Here is a 25,859-nt window from a genome sequence, read left to right on the forward strand (position 1 = left end):
AGAGATTGCCTGCCAGGTGCAGAGATTGAGATAATAATTGTTTTAATTCTTTCTCTGAGCTTTCTCACAGCTTCCCAGAAAAATCTGGGAGATCTGTGTCTGTCTCTGTTCAGAGATATGTGATTACCACATGAACCCAAGTGGAACAGCCCACCGTGACATCAATGCTGTCCCATCCCAGAGCGCTGCCTGTGTCCTCTGTCTGGTCTAAGAGTTTGTTCAGGTCTGCTCATGAGCTGCTGCAAAACAAATTAATTTTTTGAGTAATTGATTGCTTGGCAGGTGAAAAGAGATAAAATTATTTTCGCTCAGTGTTTCTTGGCAATCTGACTGTTTCTGTTGTGTTGCGAGGGAGACGCATCCATCGTGGCTCATAGCCGCACTGTTAGTCATATGCTGGCCTGGGTCAATGCTGCCCAGATTTTGGAAAAATGAATCCTCTCAGGGAAAATGCAGCCTTTGCCAGCCCAGTGAATTGATGCTGAGGGGCCTCTCAACTCTGTGTATACCTGGCTTGTCTGAAGCTGTAGTTGCAGGCTCATGAAATATCACCCCATAGTGCATGAACGTTTTGACAGCTCCACTGCATCAGGTTGGATTTTTCCAGTACTGTTTTTCATGTCCTGGGTTTGCTGTTTTCAGCTCTACTGCAACTCTGGGTTCCTCCTGGTGTGGGCAATGGGGACTGCAGGGTTGGGATAGGGAGTGGCTGCCCTGTCAGCAGGAGCCAGGCATGGTCATATCCAAAAGAAAGCAGGTGTGGACTTCAGAGAAACCTCTCTTGCTTTGTAACTAATGTTTCAGTTAGCAAACCAGTTCCGGAGAAAATTCTTTTCCAGTCTTCACCTCAAAAAAAAAAAAAAAAAAAAAATCAGCTATTTTTTTCATATTGCCCATGACCTCCGAGTCATGCCATAGCCATCAGATTTGCTTTTAAAGCACCTTCTGTAAAAGTTGTGGGTGTATGTGAGATTTTTTTGAAAGAAAAAAGCTGCAATTTGCCGTGTGATATTTCTTTATATGTATGGGAGTAAGGAGACAAGTGGTGATTGGGAGTTAGAACATTACACTGCATTACTTTAAAGGTTGTTGGTGACTGTTCTTTGTGATGGAATAATGACTAATTTTTCAAATATTATTAATTAAAAAGAACTCTGCTGAGTGATTTTCCTTACTTCCTGGGGGCTTGTACACGGTGTTTTGCAGTGACTCTGAATGGAACAGCAGGCCGTGATTACAGCATGTACCAGTGGAGATGTATTCATTTCAACTGACCAAAAAGCCGAGGCCTGTGCGTCAGGGCATGTGTCTTTTACAGCCTGTTTGCTGCAAATGTAGGGATCAGAGTTTGAAAATGTTTTGCTTAATCATTTTTCAAGCTGTAGTTTTCAAGACGCCTGATGATACAGATATAAACCTCACTGGACTGAGATTAGAGGAGTGTATGTATGCAGCTTTGTAAAGTAGAAGGAAACGTCATTAATTTTTGTTTATGTACAGACGTACACAAGTTCCTGCATCTTTAGCTGTGGCAGAGACTGCGGGTGCTGCACGGGACATCTGTGATGCAAAGAGTGTTCAGTGATTCACTGATACACAACATGAGGATGCCTCCTCTGATGACTCACTTTTTCCCTCACGCTTTCTTTTCCCGTTAAGCAGAAACAAAGCTTAACAACTTTTACCAGAATTTAAGGAAAGTTTCACACAGGCTTTAATAATTTGAGAGTTAGATGTATTTGATTACAAATTAAGTTTTCCTTGAGAATCCCTTAAGGGAAAAAAGAATCCCTTATTTCTTTAGATAAGGACAAATGAGCTAGACAAAACACTTGAGAAATGCTACAAGTATTAAGTTTGAAGCATTTCTCATATCTAGCTACAGGAGAGATGGCTAGTTCATAGGAAAAAAAGGATAAAATTATATGAAGAATGTTCTGTTCTTCCAAACCCTAGCTTTTGTTCTCATTTACAGAAATAAACAGATGTTTCTGTTTGACCACCTCAGAGTTTTCCCATAATAACTAAACATGAAAAAAATTCTTTTTGGGAGAAAAAAGTAAAAAACTTTGGAAGCCACCACTCCTAGGGAGGAAAAAGCTGGGCACCTGCTGTGCTGTTCAATGGCATCTGTTTCAGTAAAAGTTTGCGATGGGATAGTCCCTCTTGAAGAGTTTAGACTTTTTTTGCCATTGTTTTCCAGTGTCCCTGGTTTGAAGTCAATGTTTGGTTAAAGTTGATAGAGTTTTTCCCAGCCTGTATTTGGTGGCAATTCTGATTCAGCTTTTCAGGAAGGAAGAACTCTTATTTCAGAGACCACACGAGGGAGTGTTGTTCTGCGTGTGTGGCTGCAAGCAGCTCTCTTGCTAGCAAGGGCACTTAAACTCCGTGGTTTTTCACCCTGTTAAAGGAAAATATTTTCTTTAGCAGTTCTCAACTTTTTCCAGGCTGATGCAGTTTCTCAATAATCCCAAACTTTTTTTTTTTTCAATGGAGAGTATTGGAATTTGTAGTTTCATAATGGCACACCAGCTTTCCTGCCTGTGCACCAGCCGTGCTGGGAGCGTGTGTGGTGTGGGAAGATGAGTCAGGGGAAAGCAGGCAGGGTTTGCTTTGTGTGCTTCCTGCTTCTCTCTTTCCCTGCCTGTAGAAGCACAAGTTCAGTTGCAGCTGACCTGCAAACTTTCTACCTCCAGTTCACTGGTTCGTGTTAGAGAATCTGCTATGTTGGAAATGTTGTCCCACATCATTTATTTTGGTTTTTAAATTTCACTATATAATCTTCTCAGAGCATACACCGTTCTGTGTCACAGAGCAGGTGTTTTCTTTAAAGCTTGCATAGACAGATTCTTTGGTGCTGCATTGTTGTCTCAAGCTGGCATCCTACATGAATTAAACCTAGATGCTTGGTAGGTGCATTCTCTTGAGTTGCTTGACACTTTTCTGCTGCTTGTGGCATCAAGGGTGATGCTTGCATTGAAGAAACAAGTGGTGCAGCTTTAAGTCCTGAGACACAAAGTTAGAACTGGAGCTGTTATCTGTGTTTGCATGTCCCATGGGACAGGTGGCTGCTGGATACTGCCAGGACTTGTAACTCTTCAGGTGTTAAATGAGTTCTGTATGGTAGATGCACCCAGAACAAGACTTCGGAAATTCTTCCAATATCTACTTCTCTTTTGAAGACTGGAACCTACTTTTTGGACAACATGCTACCACACATCAAAAGGGAAATGTGAAGAGTCCTGCAGAGAGCACTTGCAAATCAATTTGAAAAGGAACATTATGATGTTCATTGGGAGTGATGCTCCAGGAGACCCCTGAGAGGACAGTCCCTTTGAAAGCACTATTTTATGAGTCTCTCCAGAAGTGTGATCTCTCCCTGCAGTGTAATTTAGCACATGTATTTCAGCTAATTTTCCTAGCTATATATGGCCTAACACTTTGTTGGTTAGAAGAAAGTACCTCTCTAATAATGTGTCAGCCTCCTACTGACTTTTCCCAAGTGGCCTCTATGCTGGAGATTGAAATATTTCATTTTTTATTTTTTATGGTATCTTGTCCATGCATTCCTCCTTCATGAAACTTCAGAGGTCATTATTCAAAGGCTTCATACAGGGATGCACAGAGTTCAAAATGCTGATGTGCTAAAGGCACTGTCATGTGTGGTGGTCAGACAGAAAACTCAGTCAGTTTGGAGATGTGCTTTAGCCTGGCTTGTGGGAATTAAAGCAAAGAAAGTATTCTGTTTGACAGGAGTAGTAAATGATCAAGTAATTCTCTCAGGACTCCCTAAATAGCTCCAAATTGTTCCAGGAAACATTTGGTTCATCACAGCGGAGAGATGCAAAATCAGACATGTGGATTTAGCTTCCTGGAGCAGTCTCAGTGGAGCAAATGGTAACACAGCTTTGTATAGTGGTGTGATTAAAACCTACAGATGATAGGTTGCACAGAACACAGATGATAGGTTGCACCTCTTTTCACAAGATCAAGTATTCCAGTGCTCTGCAAAATGGAGTAAACACTCCACACTGGAATATCCATTTCAATCAGCCAACTTGCAGATTGTTTCCACCATACTCAGTCCCAGAGGACATAAAATATTCCTTGGTATGACTTAGTTCTGTTCTTCCCAAGTTTAAAAATTTCCAGTTTTTGTGGAACAAATGCTTCTGTTTTCTGAAACCAGCAAATGCATTTTTAGCTATATGTCAAAAAAACTTAATATACCTCTGGTCAATCTGCAAATTAGAATATGCCAGCTTTTTGCATTCTTTATGCTTAACTTTTCCATTTTTCTTCCCTCTTTCCCTATGCAAAAGTATATTTCTTATCCAGCAGAGTATTTCGTAACACATTTGCCCTTGCTATTGAAGTGGCAACACTAATGTATCTATGACCTATTTCCTTGACAAATTCCACTTTTCCTCTCAGAGGTGGCTTCTAAAACTGCCCAAAATTTTCAAAAGTCTCTTCAGTTCCTGCTCTTGTGTATTATTCAGGATATTGGGCAAGCTGCTGTGAACAGTTCCCCTTTGAGAAACAGAAAGCTGAGGGCATGGCTATGCCATGTAACTGGTGATCTTCCAGAAGCACACAGTTGCACAACTTCTCTTCATTCACTCACATCCCCTCTTGTTGTTGGCCAGGCTTTCAGCAAGAGGCCCCATCAGCCGGGAGAGCTGAGTATTTGTTAGGCCTCTGGTTATGAGAAGGATTTTAACCTTCTGCCCAGCTTCTTTGCAAGATAGAACAAATACTGCCTTGTAGCAGGTCAAATGTACCTGACAACAGCAGTGATAATGAATTTTTCATTATCTGGACAGAGGGAGACAGATCCCTTCCAGTGGGGGATCACAACATACTTTTTGCTGAGGGATGCTGAGTGGTACTCCCAGGTTATATTTCTGCCATAGAACTGGTGTTTTTTGAAAGTGCATGATTGAATTCCTGCAGGGTGTGAGGAGGGACAAGTACATAGATAAAAACCAGAGTGCTCTGAATGTAGCTTGTGTCACTCCTTACACTTGTATTGCTAGAACTGAGGTGGAAGCCAGTCGGTGTAAGGATAACTTCATAATTGCCCACTGCTCATAGGCTATTGTTAAACATGCAGTGACAGAGGAATGGGCTGAGATCGAGCCAGCCTTTGCTCTGATACACCAGGCCTCAGAGAGACCCATTCATAGGACAGAAATTTGGGGGTTTTTTTGTGCTGTAGTCTTCCTAAATGATGACCTTTAAATCCTTAGACTTTCAAGTGTTGGTGTATTTGCACAGCCTTCTTAATGTTACAGCTGTTCCAAAACTGTTTTAGTATAGAAATTGTAAAGATTTATGAGTAACACTTTGGAGAACGAGTTGCTTTACTGTAGTGGAATTTGAAGAACTGAAAAATGGGTTAAAAATAGAAACTACTTTTAAATTTCACAGTAAGTGCACAAATACTTGCCCCTACTATTTCCCTTCTCAGCATATTTGAGTCTTAGCAGCATTGTTCTTTCATACCTCTACCCTTATGAGTAGGTTAGGCACCAATATGAGCTGCAGGCCACACTGCTTTTGATAGAGCCCAGCTCACAGTTGTCTCTCTGGGCTGCAACAGCAGGTCATGTTGAGCTTCTTGCCAACCAATATCCCCCAGGTTCTTCTCCTCATGGGGGCTCTCAGTCTGCTCTCCTGTATTGGTGATTGGAAGTGCCTGTACCCAGGTGCAGGACCTTGCATTTGGCCTCACTGAAGGTCATGAGGTTCACACAGGCCCACCTCTCCAGCCTGTCCAGGTCCCTCTGGATGGCATCCCTTCCCTCCCGTGGGCCCCACAGCTGAATGTCGTGGGCTAACTGGCCAGGGGTGCACTGGATCTCCCTGTCCATGTCACCAGCAAAGACACTAAACACCACTGGTCCCAGTACCAGCCCCTGAGGGACAGCATTCATGGTACACGTTATGGTCTTTGGAAAACTATTGATTTACATGTGCATATATAATTTTATTTGAAAAAGTGTTACTCCATTGTACAAAGCATGACTAAGACTTCTTGTGCAATTTTAGGCATTCCTATTCAGGTAAAATGAGCCAGGGCTGGAGTGAATCCAAGTAAGTGCTGCTAAAATCAGGGAGGGGAAAGATCAAAAGATTTTAGATTGCTTAGCCTCACAAAAGAAGGACATTGGGAAGGCAGTAGGATTATCCTTTCTTAGTAGGGACCAAATACTAGGGATGAAAGAGAAGAGCTATTTAAGCTAATGATTTAAAGGGCTATAATGTGGCACTGAATAACCTTAGGACAGAAATGAGAAGATGGTTTCCAGCTAGTGAGACTTAAAGACTCTTCAGAATGCAAGTAATGGGAGTAAAGGCAGGTTCATGAAATATTTGTCTCCTCAGGAAGCTGTGATTTGGCTTGAGCAAATACTGTCATATTTGTCCATACCCAGGGCTCTTGTCTCAGAGCTGTCTTCCAGTCTCTGAACTGTAGTTTCTGTAGCTATAGGCCAAGCCTGGTTTATTTCCAGGCATACCTTTTAGAAATACTTTTTATTTGTTAGCATGAACAGGTATCCAGAAAAGCCACTAGGCACAGTCAGCACACATTCCAAATGGATTCCTTAAACAGGCTGTTAGGCTTACCAAATCTGTGGCTTTGGCTTCAGCTGCTGAAGCATTGTGGTTAGTGTTGCTCTGTAGCAGCATCTCCAGGTGTAAGACTCTGCTTCTTGACTATCAGTGCCACCTCTGTAGGAGACAGGGGGAGTCAAGTGTGGGATGAGTTAGGGACAGGGCTTGTGAGTCCCCAGGCAGGTGGTTACTGAAGCTCTGAACTCTGTTTGAGAATGGGGCTCTTTTGAAATGATTACAGGGTAAGCATGCTTCAAGAGGCCTGTGGGAGGGAGGGCTTACCTAAAGAAGGGATTCAGTCTGGACTGCCATCAGGTAGGAGTAAAAAGAGGCCTGTGTCTACCTGGCATGTGTGTAAAAAGTGGTACAAAATCAATACATGTTGGTTCTGTTTTCTGTTGGATTCTCTCTCTCTCTTTTGTTTTTTGGGTTTTTTTTTTAGCACTAATAAAATGATCCTTTAAATATCCCTAGTTTTTTTCTCACAGCTTCCTCTTTCTGATTCTTGACTTTGATTGAAAAATATTCTATTTTTCTTGACTATTCTTGAAAAATATTGGTGTAGGAATTTAATGGTTTTGGTAGAAAGGTAAAAAAGCATTTTTGTGACTGGTGTGAACTCCTGTTTTTGAATAACTAGCTAACACGGAACAAAGAAACAAGAGAGGCGAGTGAACAACAGATCAAATGTAGCCCTAGAGAGTGTCATAGATTGTAAGGAGGCTCTCATAAGCCAGTCTCCATGGTACACAGCATACATTTCCATGGTCTTGTTTATACAAAGAAATATTGAGTAGGCAGTTTAGCTGTTTTTCTTCCTTTCTCCAGGCAGTCTTACATTAGAGGATTTTAATAATGCAATTACCGTTGTACTGCTTAGTACACCTACAAATTATCTTGCATTCTCCCACCTCTTCCCCAGCACAGGAGGCATACCACAGAATAATGCTGGAGAATAAGCTGTTCAGAGATTTCCACCTCTCGCTGCTCCTCACAGCAGGAATAAGCTTGACTCCATTTTGAGGGAGAGGAGCCACTTAAAGGGCTGGAAAGGGAGTCAGAGGATGACAAAACTGTTTGAAGGATATTTTAGAAGAGACTGAGTGGAAGAGGGATTTGGAGAGAGAAAGGTGGTGGCAGGGAAACAGTAGAAATGGAGAGGCATCTCTAGCTTGACTCATACTGATTTATCTTGATTCCAGTAAGGACATCAGTTGTACCTGGACAGACAGAGCAGGCAAGTGATGCACTGGACTTAGCCATCTCCTGCACAGCCTTATGGCTTTACTGCCTGTTTTAGGTGAGCACAGTGCCCTGTTACAGGCCAGAGAACTGTCTGACACAGCGTGGTTCACCTCCTGGAGCCAAGGGTCAGGCTGAGAATGTGCCAGGTCTTCCCAGCAGGTCTGGGGTGCCCCTGTTCCTTCACATACTGTTATGCCCTGACACAGCAAGAGGCAGTATGTACTAGTTAAAACCGAACTTGAACACAGCTTTTAAAATCCATTACTGTTTGGGAAAGGGAAGAACTGCTCAAAGGGCTGCCAAATGTACAAATCAAGTATGTCCCATGTACTCTGCAGCAGTTGTGTGACTGGGGTCTCATGGAGCTAGTGGGACCAGAGTCAGATAGATGAGCTCCTTGTTCCCCTGATATGCCCCAAAAGGCTGTGCCAGGAGTAGAGATGCCTAATCTAAAGGCCTGGAAGTGTTTGTGAGAAGGGTCATGTGAATCTAAAAGTTGGTGGCAAGTATCCTGCCCATGGGACTTGAACTTGCTGAGACATGTTTATGTAGATGGAAGTTGTTTGTCCAGATGGCACTCAAATATCTTCACTCTCCATTTCCTTGTAGCAGTAAAAGAATTGCATGTGGATCACGTTCAGGAAGTTGGCCCTCTTTATTTTTCAGAAGCCTAAATATTTATAGTTTTCTTTCTGGGAGAAAGAAAACCAGGTGAAATTGCATAAAAGTCCATCTATCAAGAGGAATTAAATGAGTTTACTCATCCTGCTGACAGAGAGGAGAGTTCTGTGGTTACAACCCAAAGCTGAGGCCAGCTCTGTGCTCCAGACCCTTGCCAAGGCAGCTGGGTCACATATGGGGTGTAAAGCTGTAAGAGCCTTGAAATCCATGGTTTTTCCTGGCAGGAATGCCTGGTGTGCAGGTAGTCCCTCTGGCAAGGCTGCACACAGCTTGCTGCGTGTTTCTTCTGTGACCTGGAGGTTTTCTGTACAGCAAAAGCAGCCCTGCTGAAAGAAGGGTATCCCAGCCAGAGGCAGGTTTAACAGATCAGCCTTCCCATGGGACTGAAATGGTTGGGAGCCTTGGGGTAGGGAAATCCAGAAAACTGATTTGGCAGATTCCCTGTACATTTAACAATAACTTGTACTGGGGCACTTGGGGATGGGTAATAGCTTTCTCATCAGCTTGTTCTTGTACCTTTGTCCCTCCTGATATTCCATTGTTACATGGTAGGGCTGCAGCACTCAAAAACTCAGTTTGGTGATGAAATGCTGCATTTGTTTGCTGGAGGTATTAAAGAGTAGTTGTGGGTGATTTTGTTTGCCCAGCTTGAAGAATCTTGAAAAAGGCATGGATTACTGCATGCTTTTCAGAAAATGTGGTCTGTATTTAAAATCCTTCCAGTTTTTCAAAAGGGACTAGCAATTTTAGATGTCTAATTTAGGCCAGCAGGCTTAAGATAGAAAGCACTAGGAAAATGCCAACACTTTTAATGTTGGCTGCCACTGGACAGGATACAGCAGGGTTTATATGCTGTGGCAGATGCAGCAGAATTCGTTTTTTATAGTGTTAAACCATGGCTCTTTTCAGTGAGGTTATTCTGTATGTTTCCTTCTTCTTGCCTCCAACAAAAACACTGTAAAGTGTGGGCTGTGAGGGCAGGGAATACTAAGAATGCTATGAATGCTTTTCCTCACTGCTTGAAAGAGAATTGGCTGGAGAACTTAAGCCACAGGATGGTTTCTTGTTGAATGCTGGTTCAAGTGATGTAAGTTTAGTATTTGGGGAACACATCTTTGGAATACTTTTGTGAGGTAAAGGATGATGGCAGAGACCATTGCAAGTTCAAATCCAGAGGGGCTGTGAAAAAAAATGTAAATCCACAAATTACATGTGAAGTCAAACATGTGGCAGAGAAATACCACGTATTAATCATGTACTGAAAAATATGTATTTTGCCTATGAGGCTGAAACATAACATGACCCAAAATACAAACAGACTGGTTTAAAATAATGACTAAAATAGTAATAACTCTCCATAGCTAGGAGAATTATTACTATTGTTTTCTAACTTCTACTCTGCTTTGGTCTTGTTTTCTAATTCCTCCTGGAAGCAGAGTATTTCATTGATCTGCTCAACACTTAAGGAAATGCATTGCATACATCAAGAAATTATCCTAAAATGGTTGCTCACTAGTCCCCATCCTCAGTTCCTTGCATCCATTTCCTCACATTGCTTCTATTTCATCTGTTACTGTCTTCACACAGTAGCCTGTAGTTTCTGTGTTCCCATACCTGAGTCCTTTCTCCCCCATTTGCATTGCTCAGTTGTTGATGCTCTGCCCAGCTTCCCATTCAGTGGAAATGTGAAGTGAAAGCTAAGTCTTCCTTCTTAAAGCTCTTTGCAGCTTATTTCACAGCATTTTCCTCCTCATCTTCACTAGATTTAGGATGAGAAGCCTATTGTGTTTTGCTTCCTCCAGCTGGGGAAGCAGAAACCTCACAGAAAAGAAAGGTAAAGGTGGAAATCAGCCCAGTTCCAGCTGCACTGATTCCCAATATCCCCAGATCTGGGGGACTTCTGACTGTGCTTAAATCATGTAAAGTCACAATTTTCCCGTGTGGTTTATAGCCATGTACAAAATAATAGGCTTTATATGAATACAGTGAATAATATATTTTTTAATCCTACCATAAGAGCAAAATACCAGTGACCAATAAATACTGGGATGCTGAATAAATTATATCCTTTACATTCAAGTAAAGATTTTAAGTACTGGTAGAAAGAATTTTGAATGAGAAAAATTAAAAGTATATGGCAATATAAGTTTTAATTCACTCAGGAAGTATCCATGTTCTTTCAAAATCAGTGGGAGTCCCATACTTATTTTGTATCATTTATTATTGCTGTCTTTTATCATAGGTAATGCCTTTTTGGCTAAGGAAAACCATCTTCTAAGATCATATGTATAACTCCTTAAACACTGAGACATATGAGAAAGGGGTAGAAAAAAAGGAGCTAATGTAGGCATTCATATGTTTTCAGAAGCAAATTCATTTCTCATTAGGTGACAGGCCAGCCTGATATCATGATCTCTCAGTGCCCAAGCACTGGATATTCTTCTATATTTCATTATTCCATAAGCTTGCATGGAAGAGTGGCATTAAAAGGTTCCTAGTGGAATTCAGTTTAAAAAAGCTGAGTGAATATGAGTGAATTGGCACTGATGTGATCTTTCCTAAGGGAACAAGTCCAATGTTGAGCTGTGAAGGACAAACTGTGTAACTATAATCTTGTCTGCAGGTTTAGAAAGGCTAGACTGATTTTTGTTAGGTGCTCACAAAGATGAACATCAATACCACTGGAAAGGAGACCTTTAAAACTGATGGTCTGTCCCATTTTAGACAAAACACACAGCACTGTCCAGAGATAGCATAACACAGTTGTCTGTTTTCACTGCCCTTTCTCCTTAAGGTTTGTGTGGAAATTAGGAGTTTGCAATGTTTTATTTATCCACTTGTTCCTTCTTGGTCTCAAGTACTTCCACAAGAGTTGCAACATGCTAGTTTAGGTCTCTATCTTTCAAATTTTTACATAGCCCTAAAATTTAGTACCTATGGAGAACTGCAGTGAGATCAAGTAGTTCAGTGTGTAGAAATCTGAAAGATGTACATGTACATTTTTTGAAGCCTAATGTTGCTAACTTTTCTGAATACAACAGTTCTGCATGCCAGAAAGGTTTGTTGCTTTGAGTTTTTTAATATATATACATACAATGGAAAGTGACAGATGCACTAAAGCCTTCAATTGGGGTTCAGTGTGCTGCAGTGGTTTTTGTGGTTGTTTTTCTCACACAGACTTAATGAATAGCTTGAAAGCACATTGCTATAAAAATGTCACTGAATTGTTTGCACTTATCATAGTTATTTGCTGGAAATAGTTTTTCACAGTTTCTTGCCAGAGATTAGGATCATAAGAGGAAAGGAGAATTATTACTGTGCTTGTCAAATTTGCACAGAAATGCATTTACCGTGATACAGCGGTGAATCACCTTTTAAGCTTGGCACAAGTGTTAAAATACTAAAACTCAAGGAAAGCAGCATCTTAAATGTGAGCACGTGTGGCACTGCAAAAATCCTTAACAAAGGACCAATCCTGGCTCACAGGACTCTTAAGTCACCTTATGAGTAGGTCAGGCTGAGAGCTCACATCTGCCAGCAGGGACAGACTCACTCTTTCCTCTCTTGATCTTCCCCAATGTGTCGTCCACCTCTCATTAGGTCTTAGCATTTTTTTGTAGTGAACCAGTTCATCTCTCAAAACCAGCCAAGGTTTTACAAGGCTAGGACAAACAGTTATTTAACCCAAAGTGACCAAACTTCATTTGAGTATCATGAGGTACCATTTTAGTCACTTCTCACTCAGAATTATCTGGAAAGCTCCAGTCTACCCCTTGGGCATTTAACAAATGTCTTACTGTACTTTCAGTGCCTAAAAACTTTCAGTATAAGGGACAGAAACCCCTTTGAGAATTTAAATTACTGGAACCAAACTTAATTATCACAGAGAAGTCAGAAATTCAGCCTTGATGTGCCCTTGAGGCCCGGATATGAACCCGTCACATATAAACTTTGTTTTGTTGAGAATATGGGATTATCATATTAGTCATCAAGGCTAAGATCATGGGGAAAGTGAAGAGCTAAGCTGGATCATTCCCAGTGGAATCTGTGCTGCTTTTTCTCCTTGTGGCAAGGAGGACTCTGTGTTTGGGTAACCACAGGCTCATGAACCATGAGTTCTGTGCCCAGGTGGACAGGTCACTGTGTAGGTCACTGTGCACTGCAGTGACTCTGATTTGATGTGCCCACAGCAGGCTGACAGATCACCTCTCTCGGACAGGTCAGCAGGTCACACGATGAGCTGGCTCACTCAGAGCTGCCATCCTGCTTAAAATGGAGCCAGCACAAAACCAGGTTAATGTTTGTTTTCAGCCTAGATCAGCACATTAGCCTGTTTCACCTACCTGTACCTGGGGGAGGCTTCTGTGGAGCTTTCCCCCCTGCAGAATGTTCCTGCTCCTTCCCTGGCATCAGTGTGATGGGGAGTGATTCAGTTGAGCTCACAGCTACAGAAAGGAGCTGCCTGCCCTCTGAGGCAGCTTGTCATGGTCTGTGCAACCAGAAATCAAACTCAGCACCAGGACTGGGAGACTGATAAATCATGAGGAATGCCTCCATTTCAGTAGTGACAGGGACCCCAGAGGGTGCAGGAGAATGTCTCTTGGAGGGGGCAAAAAAAAAAAATCATGTAGGTGTGCTGAGGACCCCCATGCAGCTCCCGATGAGCCACTCTGGCTAGAAGGAGTTGCCCTTTATGTGGGGTCTCTTTTCTGTGTCACATCTCAGCTGATGAACCCTCACTTGCTAAGGTAACTCTGTGTGCTCTTGACATTCCAGTTCAGCATGGAAGCATGAGACAATAGGAATGACAAAGAAACCACATGCCCCAGTTTTATGGTCTGATAAGGATTGAAAGAGGGATATTGCTCCCAATCCTAGGCAAGCCTCCCAGTTTTGTGTCACCACATTATCCAGAGGCCAAAGATAAGGTTACTGTCAGCTGTCCTCTTTGCAGCATGGTTAACATCCCCCTTGTGACTGCAGTGTGTTTAAAGGAGCCTGGGGAAAACAGGAGAGGACATTCATAGGGATTGTTACAATTAAAATCAGTGAGGAGCTGCACTCACACCTTTTAATAGGTCTTTGTTACAACAGCATTTTCTAAAACTGAACTCACCACAGTCCTGACTTGAGCTGTTGTTAACCCCAATTACTTGGGTCACATTTTGGGGACCAAAGTTAGTGTTCAAGGAACTGGAGAACTGACATTAACTCCACAGTTCACTGGTGCAGGTGATTATTGTGTCAGTGCCACGCCATGTTGGTGCTTGGTGACATTTTCATTTTACAACAGGATCTTCAAAAGTGTGAACTGGTTTGCTATAAAACATTTCTGGAATGGGGAAAACATTTTTTTATGGCAAGTTCTTGCTTTAGTTTCCTTTTTTTGTGACAGCTGCTGGACAGATCTGTGCTCACAAATGGGGTCCTTGCAAACCCAGCAGACCATGGCCAGGAGTGCCCAGCTGGTGTGGAGCTGCCCCCAGGTGCTGCTTTCTCCTGTTGAGGAAAGAAGCAGCTCACATTTGACTTCTGGAGGCAGCATCTCCTTTTCTTTGGCACAAGGCTGGGCACAAGTATGTCTCATAAATCAGTGTTTCTTGGAGTTGGTTTCATGGCAGGCTTTGTACCTTTTGGTATGTGCTTAGTTTGTAGTTCTACTTCTGTTGACCTGTCATTCAATGTCAGCTAAATTAGACAAAAGCAAAATTTAACATCAAGGTAGAATTATGTGGCTATATTTGATGCCAGAAATTTAAAGTTAGTATTTGTATCAGCCATGCCCTACGGGATTAGGCATTTAATAAGGTGATAATGAATCTCACAGAAAACTTTTTCTGAATATACAAATCATAAAAACACAAAAGAAAGATGTAAAAGTATCAGAGCCAACAATTCCCTAAAATGAAAGAATGACAATATCTGAGTAACTAATGCTGAACGAAAGTAAAATGTCTGCAAAAAGGTCCAGCTTCCTGGCTTCTCACAGAAAATTGCCTAGCTGTTTTTGGAGAGGTGTTTGTATCAAGCCTTTCTGATAGCAATAACTGCTGCTTGTGCTCTTCTCTGCACAGCACTATTAATATACTGTGACACAGACACCCTTAATTGTGAGGGGAGTGTGAGGGCCCTGCTTGCACTGCACCCATCAGACCGCTGAGGGGTCCCTGGGGTCATGCAGGTGGAGATTTCCTTGTGGCACCACTCCCCTAACTGGACTGGTACTCTGAGTAGCCCTAGGGAGCATACAATACCTTCAGCCACTGTTGCCATATTTTGGTTAGGTTGCTATTTCATGTTTTAACGCAGTTGGTGTTTTTCTGCTTCCTGTGTCAGCACTCAGTAAAGACATGACTACATAGCAAGCTGTTGGACCAGAGAGCTGCTCCAGCTGAAAGCTCATCTTTTGCTGCTTTTTTTGCCACTGGGTGAATTTACAGCGAGTCATTTCCTTTATCATGCAGTCACACAATTTTTAGCATTGTGATGAGAAGGAGACTGGGACCATGAAGGCAGAAATGATGGGAAGGTGTGACCATCACTTTAGGAAGCAGTTACACTAAAACTGGATTAAACAAATCAGGAAAACATCTTAATTTTTAAGCTGACATAAATATTTAGTGGCTCTCAGTGGGATATAGACAAACCTGTGCAAAGAGGTTCTCTTTCCCATAGCCAAACAGGCATGCCTGTATAAACAGCCTCTTGTGAAGAGATTAGAATTTAGTACAGTGATCTCATACTGCTCTGGGAAGGGAAGATAATTGAGAATTACTGCCTCCAAGTATGCAGCTGGAGAGCTGGAGGAACAGAGTGGTCAGAGCACTCAGTGATATGTTTCTGGTGACTGCTTCTTTAGCAGTGCTTGCCTGGTATAAATTTTATAAACTTTCTATGATGGAGAAGTTGCATTAGAGAGGTAGAATTGCATAGCAAAGAACGTGTGATTCAGCAATGACAGCACCATCTCAGTAGTTTTATGAGGTGGTTCTTTGATGTCTCTTCAGGTGTCAAGGTACTGGCCAGCAGTAAACTTTACTCACCTATGCAAAACTCAGTCCCTTCCCTCCCATGATCTGCAGGTGGGCTTAGTCTTTGGCAATCTTTTGGATATTTGGAAACTGGCACATCCAGAGATTTAGGCTGGCAGTAGCCAAGCTTTGAAGGCCTGAAATTCCAGATATATTCAGAGGCTGAAATGCTTGTGGTTTGTTTATTTTTCTCTGTGCTTGTTTGTTTCTTTTCTTGTTGGTTTTTAATGAAAATCCTGGAATGAAAATTTCTGCCATTGAATAGGACTTCAAGGTCTTACACTCTTTGAAAGTAAGCTGTCAGGAAACCAGACTTACTTTTGGGCATCTCTCCTATGAGGAAAGGCTGAGAGAGTTGGGGTAGTTCAGCTTGGAGAAGGCTCTAGGGTAACCCTACAACATCCTTCTAGTGCCCAAGGGGGACCTACAAGAAAGTTGGAGAGGGACTTTTTGCCAGGGCCTGTTGTGAAAGGACAACAGGGGGAAATGGATTCAAACTGACAGTATGTGTAGGTTAGGTATTAGGAAGGAATTCCCTACTGTGAGGGTGGTGAGACACTGGAACAGGTTGCCCACCAAACATGTGACTGCCCCATCCCTGCAGGCATTCAAGGCCAGGTTGGATGGAGCCCCAAGCAGCCTGGTCGGGTGAAAGGTGTCCCTGGCCATGGCAGGGGGCTTGGAAGTACAAGATCTTTAACATCTCTTCCAAGGCAAACCATCCTGTGGTTCTGTGTTTCTATGATTTTGTTACACCCAGCGTTGAGGCATGTAGAACAAAAGTAGCAAGCCTTACACAAAAAGGGAGATTTGTGAACCTTGAATTTTCTTGACATTTTGTAAATGACTTAACATTGCTTTAATTTCACTTTGTTGGTTTCTTTGCTACTGCTTGTTAACTGGACTACTAAGCAATAATATTTTCACTTAGCTTTATTTATATTCCAGTTGAAGTGGAGTTCTTTTACCCCTTACTGTTATGAAGAAAGTGCTGAAGTTTGAAGTTTCAGACTTGTGCTTCATGGTATCTAAAGTTACAAGTATGTCTCCCTACCAGGATATTTTCCAGATGAAGTAATTCTTGGCGAGGCTAAAAGACCCAGAACATAAAAGATGGTATGTTGTTGTATGTTGTATAAAACAAAACCTGTTTCTATACAGTTTTTTTTTAGTAGTCCATAGCATTAATATGAGAATCTTGACTGAGATCAGCTTTTACTTAGAGATCATTTATCATAGTAAATTATAATATTTATACAGCAAATATTTACAAGAGTTTAGAATTTGTAATATTTGTATTATAAAGTCAGTGAACGAATAGGAAAAAATAACTTGTAGCAAAAAATAATGATAGATAATTGAGAAAAATTCAAATACCAACAGCTCAGCTTCTTGGGAAATACTTCTAGGTTTTGTACACTGGGATGAAGTTAGTGGAGAGCAAAATAAAAGTCGTATTTCTGAGGATTTCTGAATGTGAGAGATGGAAACAGAATGCTCACTTTTTACATTGTCTTTTTCCTTCCAACTTTCTCCACTTTCTAACCAGAGAAATTTAAGAACAGATTATCTGTGTAAACTGTGCTGATGCAGAGCTTTCTGATTATTTATTCCAAATGCAGGCCTTCCTCTGGCACTGCCTCCTCTTCCCTACCCCTGTGTTCCAAATTGCCACACTCTCCTCTGCTGCCAGAATGCCCATGGTCTCAGTGGGCACAGCCTGTGTAACAGTGCAATCCCACATTGGCACCATGAGTGTGGTGGTGCTCAGCCATGGGCAGAGAAGGGAATGAGACATCCGGGAGCTGAGGATACCCTGTGCCCCTGCTGCTGCCAGAGGATTGGTATGATAGAGGTTTGGCTGCACAGGTCTGCAGGATCACTAAATTTGGCAGCAAGTCTTCTTTTGTCAGCCTTCCATGCTGCTTTAACTCAAGACAGAAAGAGAGACCTACCTTTGGGCAAGTGTATGTGAAGTAGAAGGTGCCCTGTACTCTGATTTGTGTGGTGAGACTGACCTTCCAAAGCTGCACAAGGTTCACACTGGTGTTGTTAGAAAGAGAAATGCAAAGAGAAATAATAACAAAGTATATGGGATAAAGAGGTGGCTATGTCACAGCCACACAAAATATGTTCTATAGCGTAAAATCAAGAATCTATGGTGGTATGAGAGCATGGGAAACAGCATGAGAGTGCAAAGCTTGTAGAGATACTGCTCAGGGCTATGCTAGGTCCACCATGTGCCACATGTGTCAAATGTGGGGATTTGGTCTAGCAGTTTATATTGATGCTTTTAATACTTTGATGTGATTCAGAATTTTAAATTTTCATTTTCATACATAGTTCTAGTTCTGCCATGGTTAGTAGTTCCTCAGCAAGACAACCCATGGGACTTTCTCTTATTTCAGAGGAACATGATTCATCTTAGATGATGGGATTACACATGAGCAGGATGTGTAGTCCCATCATTGAAGTTGGGTTTGGAAATACTTTAAGAAGAGTTTCCTGGTTGTGTATGAAGAATGTACCTAAGTACATAAACATGGACTTTTCCGTCTTCACCCTTCTAGAGGAAAACAATACAGCCTCTCAAACAATGGGAGATTACTGCACTCCTTGGGAAGCTCAAGTCTTTCACTCAGGCATGTAGAATAAGTGATATGACAAAACTTCCTAAAGTTGATAACAGCACTCACAATTTTGTCAAGAGAACCTTTAGAAGGAAGTACATAAATTAAAAATGTTAGCATATCTCATTTGAAATGCCATATTTTATGAGAAAAACTTACTTTCATCTGCAAACTGACTGCCTAGAGTATTTGTGTGCTTAAAGTTCTGCTGGGAAATGAAAAACATTTTCACTCCTAATGTAGATTTTTTCATTCTGAGAGTTCAACCGCTTCCGTCCCCCAGACCACTGTCTTATTTCTGGTGCAGTATTTTAGACAACACAAACCTATATGCTGCAAAAGTTAGCTCAACACAAATTCTTTAGAAATGGGTGTAAGAGTTAAATGGATGTAAGATTAAGATAGGCCTAGGATAGATTTCCACTTATCCTTCTGAGGAAGTGATAGCTACATCTCTGGTGATCACAACCCCAGATCTTTCAGGGGACCATCCTTGCTGCATTTTGTTGGCATGACTTTAGATGTTGCCTGAAGTAAGGAAAACAGACCTGGATGATGATGCTCAGACAGGCTACCTGATCACAGACACATCCATTTTTGTCATCCCTATTACAGGCAAAATATTGTCTGGCAAGGGGGCAAGACAGCTGGGGATGGGAGCACCCAACCTGAATCTGGGCTCACAGGCTTCACTGGCACAGACAAAAGAAAAAGAGGAAAAAAGAAAAATGAAAACAAGAAAAAAGAAAAAGAAGAGAAAAGGAAAGAAGGGAAAAGGAAAGGAAAGAAAAGAGAAAAAAAATCTGCATTCCTTCTATTTAAGTCTTTTTATAAATCGTTTTTGCAGGCGGCACATCTGCCTGATGAGTACATGTATTCCAGTAAAGCTTTAAACAGCTTCACTAATGCTGGCATTGGTGCTTCTGGCAAACTGCTTGAGAGAGAGAAACAACTTTCTGAAAAAACCCTGAAGTGATAGTTTTTATTCTGTCTGAATTTCTGCTATCAGCACACTGTAAGGTCAGGCAGGAGCTGGTGCAGCTGTGCTGCACCTCTTGGTGGCACTTCATCATAACCTGTAACATGGAATTGCACCCTTGATTGGCTTTAATTCACTTCATCTCCTGATTTAGGCAGATTAGTTTAAAATGCTCTTTCTAGCATGTCATTGAAGGTGCTCTTGAAAACCTGACTTCAGCTGTCTAAGAAGTTATTCCCCCCTTTCTCACTCCATCTCCCAGCTGGACATGGGCAACTCACAGCAGCTGGGACACAATGAAACAGAATAAAAGGCCTGTCACTTGGGTGGAAACTTTCAAAACTTGGTATTAAGCCACCATCAGGAGCAGCTTAACCGAGCAGCTAACACCCTTCCAAATCAGCTTTGGCACAAGTGCTCCTACAATGCAAATAGCCAGAGCTGAGGTGAAAGCCATGCCACGCTCACTTTGTGTGCTCAGACTGGGTGAAAACAAAAGGAAAAGGGGGCTGAGTATTCCCCACTGGAGGACTGGCCAGTTAGCAGATGGTTTTACTCTGTTCTGGCTCTAGTGGTTTTGGAAGATGATTTCATGAAGTATTTGCCCGAGCTTTTCCCTTAATATGGTGGTTTTTTGATGTATAGTTCTTTAATTGACCAAAATGTTTTTATTACATGGAGAATCATTATATACAATGAGTCAGATTAGTAGGAGAAAAATCTGAGATGAGTAAGGAATTGGCTAATAGGGATATGACAATTAGTGCTGGAAGCTGAAATGTTGGAACTTATTAGAGAAATTCCTGTTGGTCTTGGGAGCAATTTAGTACAATAGACCTTTGCAATAAAATAACAGTACTAGTGAAATATGCTGATGACTCAAAGCTTGGAGTTGTAATGAAGAGAAAGGAGGATTCACATATCCCTTACTTAAGGGGAAGGAAGGAGCTGGATCTTGCAAATCAGAGAAATGAAGTGGTGTGATATGGGGAGCAAAGTGACTTTTCAAGGAGGTGAGATGGAGATTTTGGCAGTTTGGGTTAGAAAAGCAAAACCTGAGAGGATTTGATTGTTGCCTGTCTGAAAGATAAAAATCAGGGAATGCTTAGGACTGTTTCAGTTTAGGCCTGTCTTACTGTATAAACGGATTGTCTGAAGAGCTGCACATGTAGGCTGGAAATTAGAAAATATTTTGAGCCTGCAGAGGACCAAAATTCTGCAACAGCTTTCCAATGAAAGAAGTGGAGATGTTTACCTACCTGCCTGTGTGCTTAGGTGATTTACAGAAAGTTTTGTCTGATGTGGATGTTTGTGAGAGGAGAAGATTTGACTTGAGATGCAGAATTCAGTATTATTTTTCCTGGCTGAGAATATCTGAAAAAAAAAAAACCCCGCTGACATTATCGTAAATGCTGTTCCTAAGCTATTCAAGCTGCTTACTTCAGAGTGTGATCTTCCCTCTTACTTCTGGTAATTTCATTAGGTTGCTAACAAAGCTGACGTTGATTTATCACTGGTTTTCAAAATTGCTCTGAACTGAGGAAGGTCACACCTCTCCCAGCTGTTGCTGCAGGTTGTCAGCAGAGCTTGTTCAAACATTGTGCCACAGGTATGCATTGAGTCAGAGCTTTTTAAGTGCTCCTTGCAGCTTGGAGACACAGGGGTTTGCCCAAATTTCTGTCATTAATCTCATATTTAGGAGATAAAATAGTCCCATTGCAGGAAAGTGTGCCAGGTGTCTGAGTATTGTGCACTAAGCCCATGAGGCCACCCAGGCTCAGCAGGAGGATGTTGGCACTGTGCCACTCCAGAAGTGCCGATTTCCTGTAGGGTGGCGCATCAAACGTTCATGGACTTCAGGCAGAGGCTTTGGATGTAGCAAGGTACTGCCAATTGCCATGATCAAAGAGAATAGCCAGAGAGAATGGCTTAGGTCAGAGTGAATTTAGATAGGGTGAACAGCATGTGTGTGTCTGGGAGATTTCTAGGACTGCTCACCTCAGTCCCAAGTTCCTGTGTCTGTCTACCTGTGAGTGCAATGGCTCAAAGTGAGCTTTGCTTATATAGAAGCAAATTTTAATAGTCTTAGCTTTCTTCCTGATTTGATTTTTTAAAATTTATTGCCATTATAATCTGAGCCCTTTAGCTGTAGCTGGAACCATATCTGTGGAAAGTTTGGTGAGCTACTGTCCCTTACCACACCTCCATTCTGTATCTACAGGCCTCTTGTTGTATAGGAAAAAGAAGTCTACAAGGGCTGTCTGAGTCTTTTCCCCGAGGCTTTTCCAGTCTTTTGGGTAAATGTGCTCTGATAGTGTTCTCATCCTAAAGATGATCCCATTGGCTTTCCATTTTTATCATCATCTCTCAGTACCTCATACAGACAAAATCACAAGGACTTTGCTTGGTCCAACATCTGTGCATTCTGACTTCTACCAAACAGTATCTGGATGTGAACGCATGCATGTGTGCTGACCACAATGCTTTAGAGCACTTTTGTTCAGAGAAGTCTTGTATGTTAGAATCAGAACATCCCTGGTGATGTATCCAATTCTGCTGCAATTCTTGATGGAGGTGAAGCCTGCTTTTCCCTCCTACCCATCCAGTGCAGTAGGTAAGCTATGAGCAAGGCAGGCTGCTTGAAATGCTGAGTGACAGCCATACAGGGAGGTGGTATGACAGGCTGTTATTTCTCAGAAGTATCTATTCAGTAGAATATGTCACATTTCCAGCCTTTCATCCCATTTTAAAATGGAAAAAAGAACAGAAATACAATTTTTTTTTATAAAATGGATGCTTATGATTCATGCACACCTCTAATTCGTGAGATTTTTCGAAGAACTGTAACATGAAAATTAAAGTATTAGAAAATATTTTGTTGACTGAAGGAAATGAAACAGTGTTAACACTTTGCTCTGTTACCTGCTGCCTAAAGCAGCATACCTAAACTCAGGCTCCATACCTAAACTCAAAAGGATGGTGCTGTTGGAACTATACACAGCAATGGACTTCAACCAACCATGAATTAAATGAAATAATGAAATAATTTCAAGTTGTTTAAGTAAATGGAAAGCTATTTTTATTTTTTAATAATTGATCTGGACTCTGAATTATTGAACCATCTGTAAATTACATGTTTCCAATATAAAATTGCTCATAGAATGAAAAGATGACCACATCGAGAAATTTGTAAATTTTGTTTAAAACCTATATTATGGATTATTTGAGAGGTGGAATTGTGTTTAAAAACCCAGTAATTTTCTGTTCAAGCCACCTGACTGAACACTGATGGTTCAGTTCTCCATGTGTTTCTGGTTTCCTGCAGTACTGGGCATGGCCTCACTCTGACTTTGCTACTTATGCTCAACATCATCCTGCTTCTGTGTTTCTCTAGATCTACTGTTCCCTACATGCCTGGAAATTTTGTCAGGGTAACTGTTGAGGATTTTTCTGTGGTCCTTTCAAATGTCTTACATCCCAAACTGAACTGCCATGCAATTGTGTAGCACCAGATTAAGGTAAATCCAGTGTTTTATATGAGCTTTGGTCTCAGTGCCATACTTGTGGGTAACTGCAGATGAACTCCACAGAGCTGCTTGTCTGTCTACTGATGACTTTATTCATTTTTTTAAATTTACCTCTCCAAAACTTTCTGGGCAGTCCCAAATCGACCCAGTGGGCTATGCTTACAGGAAGTAATGGATTTATTGCATCTGCTCTAAGCAAGATCTCTGAACCCGAGAGTCCTGGCTTGTGCAATGAAGTTCTTAATAGTTGTTCTTGGTACAAGTGCACTTGTTTGGGGTAAAACTCTGGTTTGCAATGGAATGTTCACAGAAATTATTAGACTTCTGGGCACACTTCACCTGGGAGTTACTGAAAAAGTTACATTATCAGGGTAAAACCAAATGATGTGTCCAGTCTGTTATGAAAGCAATCCTGAGTCAGGCTTCACGTGAGCTTGCAGCTGCACAATCACCTTTACTATTGCTTCTTTTTCTGGGCTCTAAAGGAATTGAGGACTCATTGCCTCATCTGACATGTTAAGTAAATGAAACAGCAGAAAAGTGTACACAGTGGGAATTGCAGAACTTGGAACACTTCAGCTTCAGCATTTTTCAAAGGCATCCCTGACATCACTGCTGCTGTTCCTTTTACACGTGCATATATGATGTAGCAATCCTAGTAATTAGTGGGCTATTAGCAAAGAAGAATTTTGTTCCAAACGCTCCCTTGAGCATTGTCTGTTCTAAGGAGAGGAAAAAAGAGCCTGGTGAGGCAGACTGAGCTTTGCCATGCAACATGAACTGCTGTTTTACAGCTACCAGTTTAATAAAGTTGTTCTGAATTTCTCTGATTTTCTTTGTAGCCTTTTTAAGTCCTTCTGCTAACTGAAAGTTGGTGATGGCTTCTTAGAATAACTGGTGTGATTTGGCTGTAGAAACATCTTTATTTTCTGTGGGAGAGGTAGAGATACTCTGTTGCAACAGAACTTGGTAGGAGCAGGTACATCACGACCTGGGTCCTGCTCAGCAGTGTTCAGTGCTGCTGCTATGTGGGTGATTCATTAATGCTTAATAAGAAACTAGTACAGACCATGCATGACAAGAAACAGCCCTAAAGTTGTTATAGTTTTACAAAGCAACAACAAGTGTGAAGTTTATTATGTCACTCTGTGCAGTTGTGTTATTACAAAGCAGGTATGTTAAGGTGCATTAAGGATGAGGTAGGACATCACAGTCCTTTTGCTGTGCAGGTGCAGATGCTGGAATGAAGGATGCAAAATCTTGATGCTGTGTTTTGGGTCAGCACAGTGATGTGCAACCCTTAGGAGAGTCCAGCTCAAGCTTTGATTATACATTTCTCCTTAGTTTTCTCATTATTCACCTAAGTGATCAGCATTCATTTCCTTAAAGTTGCTTAAAACACAACTTCAATTTTGTCCTGTTTTCTGTATTTAGTGCCATTGTTCAGTTCCCATTCAATCTGCAGAGGGTAACCAGCTGCAGCTGCTCAGAGCACACAGCACTGGCTTCACTGCAGGCAGCACAGGGAGCAGTGCATTAATAGATCCTGCACCCATCCTGCCCAGTTGCTGTTCTGCTATATGAAATGAAATAGACTGGTTTACCTCAAAAATGGATTAAGTTCCCTTGTACACAGCATGGCATCTGAAGGGATTTTTCATAGTACACAACACAAAACTAACTTTGCTCTTACTTATAGAAGGGCCACAGATTTACTTCACAGCTGTATGATAACAGCACCTGGATGATGGTCAACAAAATCAAGGCCACAGCGTAGTAAAAGATGCAACATTTCAGAAACAAAAACTATCTACTGTTGTAGAGCTGTATGGCAGGGGAAATTAGTTTCATTTTAAAATAAAATCCATTTCACACACTTTCACCTACTCTCTCATACCCATGTATGTACACAAAACCACCAAGACCATATCTCAAAGTGGTCTGGCATTCAATCATATATGACAAAAATTGCAGATGTCAAGGGATGCAGGTCAGTAATAGTAATGCCAGTGTATATCTGCTTACAGTGGGATCAGGAGCAAGACTTGGGGGAGCTGGCAGCGTTGGCCAGGCTGTGGCTGTGGGTGTTGGGACATGAAGTGGCTCCCAGATCATCTTTGTTGCACAAGAAGGAATGAGAAATATTCTTAATTTAAACAAAAGGAGCAAAAAAAGTGGTTCCTTTATATGCATTCACCTGCCCATGTGTTTTTTCAGATTTACTTGTAGGACCAGGTTAATCAAACCCCAGGGATTGAGTTATCTTGAATCATTTGGGCATGATTTGAGAAGTCCTTGGCTGAGAAAGAGAGCCTGCAGGCCTGAAGGGGCTTCACCTCCTGCAGAGGGGCTGTGAAGGACTTGGGAGGCTTGAATTCCTCCTGCAGGGCAGCCCAAGCCACAGAGTCCTCCAGAAATCTGCTCACTGCCCTGTGTCCCATCTCTGCTTGATCTGTTGTTGCTAGAGTATCTTGATTTAGGAGAGTTGCTTTGACACATCTGGTGTAAACACAGTAACCTCTAAATTCTAGAAACAGTCATATCCATCCAGAAACTGAGTGCATAGGTCAGGCCTCAAGCAGTATCTTTCCAAATATAATTTGAAGCACTTGTGTGTCTGTGGATTCTATCAGTATTTTCAGTAAGTTTATTTCCAAGGATTGAGTGCGCAATGTTTTTGAGGCAATTATGAGTGCGCTATCTCTATGGAAGTGTCAGACTGATAGAGTAACTGAAACATTTAGAAAGCAAAGAACTGTCTTAATTTGCTAGTGATAAAGCCATCACTTTTCTTGAAGAGAATAATTTCCTCAGTGGAAGTGCAGGTTCTGGTTCCCCTGACCCCTTTCTCTTGAGCATTTTTATTCCAGCCTCTCCTCCCTACATGTCCTCTGTCCCTGCACCCTCTGATAAATTCATTCATTGGAATGAATAGCAGTTTTCCTAGGGGGGCCAGTAGCCTCTGTGAGCCCACAGAAGAGGTTGTCAGGAATGATGTTTGGGTTTCTTGGGGTAAAAAGTTGCTGGAGCTGCTCCTGGACTAGCTCACAGCTGTATTTACTAGTGTACACATTTTTTTGTTTGTTTGTTTCTTTTGGGAGGGCAATGTGCAGCAAAAAGAGTGTTTAACCTTAAACTTGTACAT

At 41.6% G+C, this 25,859-nt stretch overlaps 1 protein-coding gene across 1 annotated transcript in view; it reads left to right on the forward strand.

Moving 5' to 3' along the window:
* The window catches only part of ARHGAP6 (Rho GTPase activating protein 6), a 315,428-nt gene that overhangs the window by 94,842 nt on the left and 194,727 nt on the right, over positions 1 to 25,859 (forward strand). The gene's annotated exons all lie outside the window — the stretch shown is intronic.

This window comes from Zonotrichia leucophrys, chromosome 1, assembly GCF_028769735.1.
Source record: "Zonotrichia leucophrys gambelii isolate GWCS_2022_RI chromosome 1, RI_Zleu_2.0, whole genome shotgun sequence".
NCBI classification, from domain to species: Eukaryota; Metazoa; Chordata; class Aves; order Passeriformes; family Passerellidae; genus Zonotrichia; species Zonotrichia leucophrys.